Source organism: Eleutherodactylus coqui, chromosome 12 (genome assembly GCF_035609145.1).
Source record: "Eleutherodactylus coqui strain aEleCoq1 chromosome 12, aEleCoq1.hap1, whole genome shotgun sequence".
NCBI classification, from domain to species: Eukaryota; Metazoa; Chordata; class Amphibia; order Anura; family Eleutherodactylidae; genus Eleutherodactylus; species Eleutherodactylus coqui.
The window spans coordinates 53,127,262-53,139,879 of record NC_089848.1 but is presented as its reverse complement, the minus strand read 5'-3'; positions in this window follow the sequence as shown (position 1 = coordinate 53,139,879).

Here is a 12,618-nt window from a genome sequence, read left to right as displayed (position 1 = left end):
ATAAATCTGAAGTATGTACAAACACAAATACCACTAGAAAGTCACTGCTAGATTATAGTGACAGAGGACGATGGTAACCAGATAATGAGGATGATAAATATAATGAAACTGACAGTAATATTATGAAACTGGCAGTGGAGACTGGAGTAGATGGCCTGGAACCAAAACAACAAACAGAGTATGCCATCCGTAACACCTGCTCTCCCTAGGTCTTTCGATAACACTTTCCCTCTGTCCCTAAAACCAGACCCCACTGTCCCTTAGTAGTTAGGTAGGATTTACTGTCCCTAAATGTGGCCCTGTCTAACACTATCCCTAACAACATAAAGGCACTAGGGCCCAGGCAAGAATACAAACTAGCAATGCTGAGAAGTAAACCAAGGCAGACAGAAACAAATAAGGAATAACCAAAGAGACCACAGACAGGAACACAGACTAAACTAATACTAACCAATCAGAAAAACACTCTAAACCGACTAGACAAGGTACTCAAAACTAGCACAAAGAATATTGTTAGAACACATGTCGTCACAGCTGTAAACGGCTCTACAATTCAGCAACCAAAAGTGGTAACCAATCAGACACTCTTATCTATAACAAGACTAGGCCGAGTAGTGGGGTCAGCTGACATCTTAATGCTGTGATCAAGGGCCATACTGGCCAGAAATGCGTTTGACTTTTTCACTGTTCTTTGGAGCCTTGCTTCTTGCATACATCTAAGAGTGAGCAACCCATTATGAGTTTGCTTTCACAGGCAGCCGCACCCCCTCTCAACCCCTTGTTGAGATTACTCCTTTCCAAAACTCTGGAAAATTTAAATAAGGTGTATTCTTCTTCGCGTACGTACTCGAACCTGGAGCGCATCATGCTAACATATTGCAGCTACAGTAGGAAACTATCTGTTTGTCAAAGGAACTTTATCATGCTCCAGCTTGGCAGTAGGCCAGCATTCATAGCCTCATGGGAAAAGGAACTTAACATCAAACTAACCGACAAGGGGGTGAAATATATTTTGGGCAGCTCACATGGCCATTCTAAATGTGTCAGACTATAGGAAAACCATTACAAATTATTAACAAGATGGTACAAATCACCTGAATAGCTGTTTCCCTACAAACTTGCTGATTCAAACCTGTGCCGGCGATGAAATGGTTATGTGGGCTCCCTAATTCACATCTGGTGGTTGTGCCCAGCACCAAGATCCTTTTGGGACCAAGTGGAACACACAATATGAGATTTAATTTCTAGCAATTTTAAGCGCTTGTAGTTCTTTCCAGACCTTTCCTGAAATATAAACCATCTAGGGCCAACCTAACCACCTAACTAATAATGGCGGCTAAATCCCTGTTTCCTTTACAATGGCTTAAACCCGCTCCACCCACTATAAGTCAATGGATAACTAAAGTTAACTAAATCCTCAGGTTTAAAGAATTGACAAGTTGGGCCTGCAGAACACATGAAAACTTTATCTCAATATGGAAGCCTTGGCAGTCCTGGTCCTGACTTAGAGATGCTTCCTAGGAAGCTATATTTGATATTAGTAATGGTTCTTTGGATTTGTAACTCCGCTTTTTGTTCCTATCGTTACATTCAGTGATAACCACTAATGATATGTGTGCACTTGAGTATATCACCTAGCCCTTAATGATACTCTTAGCCCTTAATCCCCAAGCCCCCTCCCCCCCCCCCCCGAGTCCTTCCTCCCCAGTCCCTTTCTCTTATATATGTTACAAATAATGTTAAACTAAACACATGTAATAAGCGAATATTTGGAAATGTAAATGCGATGATACTTTATGCTATTCCACTATACACAGTTGTGTTATTGTACAATGCATTCCTTACGTGCTCAATTAAGAAAGTATTTACAAAAAAATACATGCTTTCATTAACATTTGATGAGGTCCTAAAAGCACGATGAATCAAACAATGAGGCCTCATCAATAAAAAGTACAATAAGTAAAGTTTCAAATGAAGAAGTAAAACAATCTTAGGTGCCAGAAACAGGATGACGAATATCGATGCAAGCAGCGATCTAATCACTGTCCCTAAAATAATAATAAGCAGAAAGTGAAAAGGTCTGCTGGGTGAAGATAGATTATTCATATCTGCTTAAAAGTCAGGTATCTTTTTTTTAACAGTAGGGATAAGGGGACTCAGTTCACACACTATTTCTAACATGTCCCAATCTACTTCAGCAGAATGAAATTGCATATGTTAGGCATTTTTGCATCAGTTATGCAATTCATCATCCATTTGCTATAATATAAAAATGATAAATAATGTACATCATTTACAGCATGTTGCACTATTCTTTCTAGTAAAAAAAAAAGACATTAGCAGTTTCCTCCATTTTTCTTTATATTATTACTTGGTAATGTTTTGCAGGTCAAAAGGGTAAGGGGCTACCCTAATAGATCAAAATGTTGCCATGAAGATGGACTGTGGCTTGCACCAAAAAAAATGCTCAAAAATCATTGCTTGAGTCAACATTAGCACCAAAATTCAACACATTGGAACTGAGCATGCTCAGAAGGAACTTGCTAGAGACTAGAAAGTTTATTAAATTGGCCTTTTTGTGCTATAACAGAGTGGAGAGACAGTGCTGAGCAGAGTGAGCTGGAGATGCTGCTGAAGCTGGACCTAAAACAACTGAGGAGCTGCTGCCTGTGAGGAGAATCTGCAGTGTCTGGTGACTGCCTGGTGTCTAAAGCCAAAAGAGGGAGCCAGCTTTGTATCTCCAGACCAGCAGATAACAACAAGGATCTACTGAAATCATGGTGGAGGAGCGCTCCTGACCCTGGACTAGTCTAGGTTAGTCAAAATAAGTACTCCCACATAACATATTGTAAGTGAGACTAGCCTCAATCTGACAATAGGTGTGCACACCAAGGCAAGGGTTAAAGACAATAGGAGGTATGGCTGCAGTTGCAGACACTAACGTCATACAAGTTTCTGATGCTTGAACTCATGCTACGGACTATGTTATTTAAAGAGACATTATATGTGAATACGAAAACCAGCTTGTTTTGGTTTTCGTATTCACATATAATGTCTTCCCCTTAGGAGTTAACACTCCACTGTACTGGAGTGTTAACTCCTAAGGGGAAGCTATGCTACTGTACCATGTATTCCATAAGCAGACATTGTGTGAAACAATGCTGATAATAGTAAAATTTTATTGCTATTGTTCTCCAGGAAATATTTCCTATTGTGCATGGAGTATCCTTAGGATCTAGATAGCCGTAGTTGGCGACAGGTGATTCTAAGTAAAAGGTTTAATTGCATAACCATTATTCTTATACTATTATTGTTAATTTCTAAATACTGTAAACTGTGGTTACTACTACATTGTATCCTGAAAAAAAGAAAAAAGAACCATGCCTCACCTAATCCATCGTTACTCCGATTCCAACGGTGGCAAGTCCTCTTTTTGTCTCCACTTTCAGCTGCAGTAAGCCAGTGATGAAGTCACCAACAAAAGGGACATGTGACTCACGGCTCACTTTGGCCACTGTGTAACTGCAGGAACCAAATGCCCTTATGTCAAGACAGTATCCCTGCTGCAGCAAGAAGTGCAGATCAGTGAGGATCCAGGCACCAGCCGAATAGGAGCTGTGGGGGATCATGGGAGGTATGTTTTTTTAAACTTTGCCACTACAGGGAGTTGCCTAGAAAAATGTTTTCTCACTGGATAACTCCTTAAATTGCATTGTCAATCAGTGAGGGATGGTATAACCTCTGCAAAACATGCATCAGGACTTGTAAGCAGTATTATCAGCTCTTCAGAGACTAATGTCATGTAAGTGATAATTTCTATGGTCAAGTAAAAAAAATGTAGGCGTTTTGCCTTGTTTAAATAAATGTTTCTGTAAGGCTTTCATAAGGCTAATTTGCATGACAAATGATCTGAATGGCATCCAAAAGACCTTATTGACTCACTAACTCATAATTGGGTCTATCTGTGATCCATCAAAGTTTATGTTGTTTTAACAGCAGGGATAGCGCTGCATGCTGATGTGTTTTTGCCATTAAAAGGGAAGCAAATATTGACAAAAACTCAGATGGAAGGGTCAAATATATTCGTAAACGTACTTTAAATATAATAAGGATAGTGGTTTATAATGGGCACACTATGAGTAAGGACACAATGCTTGGCTGAAAAAAACTCAAAAGAATGTATGTTAGGAAATAAAATCGGAATCCTTTTTCCCACATTGATGCTGGAATAGCTCTCTTCTTGGATAATGGGCACACTAACTTAGTTCCATTTCTAATAATATATGCAGGGTGGTGCTAACATGGATTTATGTGGAAATTGCACAAAAATGGGTTGTTTAAGCAGTAGTGTACATAGAGAATAAGGCTTAAAGGAGTTTTCGCACTGCCAATAATGGCCTCACAGCCACTTTGTACTTCCTGGTTGCAGCTGACCAAGACATATAATTGTTGTAGCAAATCACTGGCCAAAGTATTGACTTTCTATTGGCAGTGATTGGCTGTGGCAGTCACATGTCCTGGTCACCCACAACCAGGAAGTATAGACCAGCTGTGACGTAATTTTATATAGTGGAAAAATCCTTTAAGGTCCTTTTACATGTAAACATTTACAGCGATGATGAGCACCATTGAAGGAGATTAGCACTAGTCTTTCTGGCCTTTACCAGACTGATTCAGATTCATTCATACATTCATTCATCTGCTATAGAATTTTATCATTGTTGGCTGCACATGCATGAAGAAATGATGGCTTAAGGGTAGGTCATTGATATTGGAGTCTAAGAAAACTCCTTTAACATTAAGATTTGAAATGTAGAGGAACTTTCTAATTCTAATCTTAAAATGACATGTTGCAGACTCAACATACTGGAGTTTACTGCTGGTACAAGTAATATATCATTTTCCTACTATAGATATAGATGATTAGTTGTATCATCCAGATTATCTGCTCATGTATAACTGCCTTAATTACTAATGCATGCTCAATTAATCTTGGCATAACTGTGCAAATATGAACAGGATTGTCATCAGCCACTAGATGGAGACAACTATAAAGCACAGAAAACTGTTATGGACAGCAAGTGTGGATCCACTGTGCCAACCAACTGATTTGGCTTTGGGCTAATCCCAAGGGCATTATCCTTACAGTCCCCAGTTTTATTTTAAACTTTTAACCCCTGTACAGGGATCTGGACTTTGCTGCAGAAAATTGAGCAGGCCGCTACCTCCTGGAGTAGTCCCGATGTAGTAGGCAGCTAACCCACAGGAGTCAGAGACACTGGTGCAATGCACCACGAAACAGTCTGAACCATAATCAGAATCCAGGCCAATATTGGGCAGACACAGGAGGCAGAAACAGAAGACCCTTGCTAGGTAACTGAGACAAACTCACACCAATACTCAAGCAAGGAGGAGGATCTCCAGCTCAGCTAAATAGGAGGGCAATAGCCTATTACCCTGCAGTTGGACTGAGAGTACTGGGGAGGATTAGCATCTACAGTGCTGATGGAAAGTACACAGCAAGAGCCCACTCATCTAGGAGGAGCAGAGTGATGCCCATATCTGCCTGGAAAAGCAAGAGGGAAGCAGACACGGGTAGCTGGCCTAACAAAAACAGTGTTATTATATAGATCCTACCTAATCTCACCAGAATCAAGATTAGTTAGGTAGCATCACCCTCTACGTTTGTCAATATACATTAAGAAGTACCGTAAGTGAACACTTCTGTATACTAGATAAACTAGAGGACAGTTTTGAATAAAATAGCTTTCATGTACAGTAATAGTAACTGCGCACTGTGCACTAAACACAATCCGATTCTGCCCTTGGAAAGAACGCAAGCATTATTAGAAACATAAATGGCAAATAAAGTCAAGGGTATAACTGAATAAAATGAATAGAAATGCCTGGAGATAAGGACAAATACTACAGTATATGCACATCGTTCAGATACCAGTCTGGACATTTCATTGAACTATCTGAGAAACAAAGGTAAACAATGAACAACATTTCACGTATCACATTTGCAATCCAAAAAAAAAGAAAGAATTATCTCTCACTTCTGGTGAAAAGTCAGCAGTTGTTTACTAAGACTGATGCATTTCTCATTAATTCAAAAACAATCACGTTCTTTAACCGGTTGTTCTATATAATGTCACCTATATCCTTGAAAATGTGGATGAAGCTCAGAATTTGTAGAGGTAGTTGAGAGAATTATAGGGTAATTTATCCACAGCAGAGAGGATGACATAACAAAAGATGATTTCACACTACAACAGTACTGGATCACGATGAGGCTATAATGAACGGAAGACTGCAAAATAAAGAACTGTTTTTCTTCAAAGACTTCTGAGCTGAGTTGATAATTTATCTAATAATCTTATATTTTAATACCTGTACAGAGCTTACCCGCAAAATAGATAAGCCGGGTATCTTCTTCTAAAGGCCATTATTTTCAAGTTTAAATACCTATCTTATGGGTGCTACAGCCAACGAAACTTCCATATCTATTGTGTAATTCGACCTAAATGTTTAATTTTACAACTTGTTCTCTCTAAAAGACCCTGTTTCCCTGAAAATAACACATACCCTGAAAATAAGACATATCATGATTTTCCAGAATTTTTGAGGATGCAAAATGATTTTTCAGGCTTTTTGAAGATGCTTGAAATATAAGCCCTATTCCAAAATTAAGCCCTGATAACAGTTAATTAAAAAAGTCAATTGAAATAGTGTCCAGGCAGCTATACATGTAAAAAAGTTAAACCTTTTTGAACAAAAATTAATATAAGACACTGTCTTATTTTCGGGGAAACACGGTATTAACAGCATACATGACAGTTTTTGTAATATACTTCTCGATTGGCTATATGGTAGCTCAGTAATTCGCACTGTTGTCTTATAGCATTGCAGTAATGAGTTTGAGATTGACCAGGGATAACACCTACATGGAATTTATGGTCATGTTCCAAAAAGTAAAAAGTCCGTCCCAAGATGGTATCTGCAATCTGTACATATAAATATCCAAGTTCAAAGGCGTCAGCTATTTCAAATACACAAAATACTCAGGACAAACCAACGAGGAGGTCCCTTCATGTCTCATTCTCTCTGCTTGTGCACCTTGGCGCTCCTCTTTACTGTTGTATATTCAAGGATGTAGCATGATTTCCCAGGACTTAAAGGGGTTGTCCTGCGCCGAAACGGTTTTTTTTTTTTCAATAGCCCCCCCCCCCCCCCCCCCGTTCGGCGCGAGACAAACCCGATGCAGGAATAAAAAAAAAAAACGGCCAGTACTTACCCGAATCCCCGCGCTCCGGCGACTTCTTACTTACCTAAGTAAGATGGCCGCCGGGATCTTCACCCATGGTGCACCATGCGGTGCACCGTGCGGTCCATTGACGATTCCAGCCTCCTGATTGGCTGGAATCGGCACACGTGACGGGGCGGAGCTACGAGGAGCCGCTCTCCGGCGCGAGCGGCCCCATTCAGAAAGGAAGAAGACCGGACTGTGCAAGCGCGTCTAATTGGGTGATTAGACGCTGAAAATTAGACGGCACCATGGAGACGAAGACGCTAGCAACGGAACAGGTAAGTGAATAACTTCTGTTTGGCTCATATTTAATGCACGATGTATATTACAAAGTGCATTAATATGGCCATACAGAAGTGTATACCCCCACTTGCTTTCGCGGGACAACCCCTTTAAGCTTGGAATTTGTTTAAGGTCTTGTTACTTCGTGAAACCGTCGTCGTGGAACCTCAGCAGATGATTGATGAAAAAGGGGCACATTGTATGATGTAGGATTGTGTGCTTGGTTGTAAAAGATAGCTTTGTGACGCTTGTGTGGACATACATGATGTGGGACATGAAGTTTCTTGTACAGATATAGCAGTGTTAAAATGAAAAGTTTGCGCAGCAAATGTTCATACGCAATTTGCGTAGAGCATCAATAATAATTCAGTTCAAATGGCCAGCCGCACTAGTCAAATTGCATAGTCACGCCACATTAAAGCCACAGTGCGCTAATGCAAGATTTGTTAGCGCTGCTACATTGGTAGATGCTATGATGATGATGACTGAGTGTGAGCCCCATGGGGACAAGGCCCATTTTAAGTGATGATTTTTCTCTACAACATGAGTAAATTAAATAACTGAGGGTATACTGCTACATTTTAGTTACAAATTAGTGTGTTCCATTCCCATATACATATACACACAAGTGTTGCAAGGCTCAAGCCAGAACTTGAATCTTTTTTTACACAAGCTAGTTCTTTTCAGTCATGTTTATGTTGCTTTTGGATGGCCATAAAAGTGCAGCATGTAGCACTGGTCTGTCCAGCAACACAACTGGATCATAAAGAATCAAAATGGATTACTGTATATCATATGACAACAAATTTTAAATGATGAAGACTGATCATCTGTCATGTTCGTCCTGGACTGCCAACACAAACAGGGTATGGGAGGCAGCCAAGATGGACGCGGAAAAGCGCTGGTACAGGTGGCTAGATGCAGAAAAGACAGAGAGCACCTCAGCAGGAGGGGAAAGGCCTGTATATCTCAACTGTGAAACATAAATGCAGAATAAACTAAGGGAAATCCTTCCCCTGCGAACCCCTACTCCGAGAGGGAGCCCTGCCTAATCGGCGGGCCGATCGCTTCTGACAGGTGCAGACCCACACTCGTACCTTGGCCACTACAAATCCCTACCAGGGAGCCCTGAACACATGGGGTAGAGTACACGGAAATAAATCCCTGCTCAAGGATCACTAAAAATTAATCGGCAACTCCCATGCAGCAAGAGCTGGATCTTATAGGGAGGAGGGAGAAGCCGATTGGCTGACAGGAATGTCAATTACCAGCCACACCACTCAGACACTAGCAGGACTAATTAACCTAGACTAGAAAACACAGGAGCTGTTAACCCTGGCTCGTCTGGATAGAACCTACAGAAACTAGGTATGGTGGCAAATAATAAACCATGTGCTGACTAAGACATGACAATCACCATTTACCTGCTCCAAGGGTTGTGGTCGGACACTGCCAACTGTCACATCTTTCACAACAAACCTCTGCCTCTGCTAGCTCCCAGGCTTCTGCCTGTAAGGTTCACACATATTTCCACCCCTTTTTTAAAGGGCCAGCACATGCTCCCATATCCTGTGTCCCAACAATCACCATCCGTCACTGCTATATTAGGCATTCTTCCCCCATGGAGGATGCCTAAACAATTGGTGTTGTTAGCTATTGTGACAAAACCCAGTTTGTGCATTCTTGGTTCTGACCCTTGCCGGTTTATTAACTATTCTGACTTCTGTGCTCCCTGACCTCGATTCTGTATTTTGGACTCCACTATTTACTGCTGTCTGCCCTGACCTTCAGCTTCGACCTCGTTAACACATCTGTGCCTGTCTCTCCACTACTCCCCTGTTCAGACCTACAGGTGACGTGCCTAGGCCCAGTGCAGTGTTAGCAGTCATATTACTGGGACTGTCTGTGTGTAATGATTTGGGGACACTGCAGCAAGCTTTTAAGAATGAAAATTTGGCAAATTGGTGTGTGGCAAGGCAGATCCACATCCATTTTCCTGACATCAATACAGATTCAACTTGTTCATCCAGCTCATGGGACCTGTAAAAATAGTTGTAGAACCTCTTTGAAGCAAGAATGGTGGAGCTTTATGCTATTTAACACGGTAGCAGTTTAGTGAAGAGGAGATCATCGAAGTTTCTGAACAGGACCATCACTAATTCTAAAAAGTGGCTAGATTCTGTCATACTTGGCCATATATTATGAACATGAGTTTAAAAGGAAGACAGAACAGATCTTTAGCACTGTTATCCAGGTTTCATCAGGACGATTATCGATAAAAAATTGAATGTGTTAGATAAAACAATGCATTTCATGCTCAGAATCCTTCTTCAGGTCTTCAAATGGCACATACATTATTTACAGACGCATCAATGGAAATTATTCATTGACACCTATTAAGTTACTATTCAGTGATGTTAGAAATAGTATCAGGGCTGTGACAACCTCATTTATATGCCTATACCAGTAATTATTAGGAAATTGACAAGGATCAGAAGCAGCACAGCAGTGGAGATGAAGGACCTGTGATGACATCACCGTCATGCTTCATCCCTGATCACATGACGGTGATGCTCATCCTGAGTAAATGACTTGAATGCTCCGCCCCTGATGACATGATGGTGACATCATCAAAGGTCCTGCATCCTTGTGCAGATTACGGGCGAGCTATAAACCCCCTGTGGCCTCAATTGCTATAAAATAATAACAAACACCTAGCCGCACAGCAGTCATGTGCATACAGGACCTGTGATGATGTCACCATCATGTGATTAGGGTCACAGCATGTAACGCCCTCACTGGGGTTCAAGGAACTTTGATGATGTCACCATCATGTGATCAGGGGCAGAGTATGTAAGTCACTCACAAACCCACTCATTCACGCACGGACGGACAGGTCGATATTAGTAGTTTGATGACTATCTAATTCAAAATGGCTGTGCTGTTAAGCTTGAAACAATGTAATAAACAGTACAATGGGCTGATATAATTAAAGAGGCAACCAAAATAGGTTGCAATTTATTTTCTTGCTCCACAATAAAACATGATGTAGGCCGTAATGTAACACGGAACACCTGACAAGGAAGAGTTCAGACATTTTATAAATGAAATCATTTGGGTTGCATCTGTAGTTTGAGTGCTTTCTCCTATATAATAGATTACAATGTGCAATATTGTTTTAAATGGTTTTCGAATATCTGTTCCATTTTATATCCATCATATACAAAGTAATGAGAATGCATTTTACATCCCATTGCAGAGATTTTGCATAGAGCCTCATTTATACTTTATATTTTAAAGACTAAGCTGCGATGTTCATTTCACAGTCATCTCATGTTATGAATATTAAAATGTTGCAGAAAAACATCGCAATTGCCTTAACATTTTTCAGCAACAACAGCAAATCTGCCAGTTTCTGCACCTGTCCTGCCTCTTTTATGTCGCTGCTGCTGCGCTGATCATGTGCTATCATTTCATTAGAAATGCCTCCATATTCAGTTCTGACAAACTAAAAAACAATCCCAACTTAATGTTCAGTATGGCCAATTATAGATTTGTACTGTAGAGCCCAGAGTGCAAAGAACTTATCAGCAACAGTTTATGCTTGGGGAACAGAGAATTTCAAGCATCATGCTGTTATAGTCTCATTTCCATAATACTAATGTGACTCTCGTAGCTAACCGTTAGAAGCTGAACATGTTTTCCCCCAATATTCTTGCTAAATAGCGTAATGTTGAATATGATTACACATTCCATAGTATGGAGCAAAGAGATTAAACTGGAATTAAAGAAACACTAAAAATCCCATCTCGGTTTACCAGGCCGTGATCAAGTGGTGCTATTTAGACTTGACCACAGATGCTTCCCTGGTCTTTATGGTCGGAAAACTCTTAGAAATTGGATGCCGTGAAGGAGGAGGGAGGACTTGCAAGGCAGTCAGTGTATTTCGAGCCAACCAAATTACATCTTCCTTTATAATGTATACTTCTATAGCAACAGTATGGGATCAAATATGTTTCATTTCCAACAGGTTCAGCTTTTCTGATTTATTGCTGTTAGTTCGCTTCAACCTAGTTACACTTCTGTCGTATGAATTCATTTATGACACTGTGTCAACGTTCCATCTGATTACTAAGAATCCTTTTTTACCTTCATATGTGACTTCTCCAGAGCAGCACCTGTTATCTGGAACGCGCTACCCCCAAGCTATGCAGCACACATAACTTCAGGCGTGCTCTAAAAATGCACCTCTTCAGGCAGGCATACCACATTTCCTAAACCAAACCCCTCTGTACTCCACCTGATACCATGCTCCCTGTCCTACTGATTGTAATCCCTGCATCTGCCATCAACCGCCCCCTGCAATCATACCAATTTGGCCACTATATGGCTCAATTTGACCATTGTCTATGTGTATAGCATCCCACACTCTCCACCACGCCTTACCATGCACGTCTTCACCCCCTTACCTTCTGTATCACCCCATTATTTGTAGTATGTAAGCTGGTTGGAGCTGGACCCTTAACCCTACTGTCTATATGAACTGATAACTAGATGTTTTGTAAGCGCTGCAGAATATATTGGTGCTATATAAATAAAGATTGTTATTATCTCTAATAGTCCCATTGAAATTAATGGAGTGGCAGTGAGCACATTCGGCCACCACTCCATTCAAGCTCCTCCTCACCACTGGGAGTGTAGTGCAGTGGCAAGGGAAACTCCCAGGCTTTGTTCTTAAGATTGATCAGGGTCACAGAAGTGAGATAGGTGCTAATACTCAATTGTGGATATCTTCCTTTAACCATTTCCAATCCACTGTCTTACATCTGAAGACATTATGATTTAAGGCTGTACAGCTCCGATGTTGGAAGACATCCGTCGGGGTTCTCTTACTGTATATTGCCAGCCTCTCTGCTGTCGGAGCCTATCCAACATGTCACCTCATGCAGTACTGGCTTTAGCCAGCATATAGTGCCGTTCTATAACGGCAAAAAAAGAGTAAGCCCCCTAGGAAAACCAGGATACAA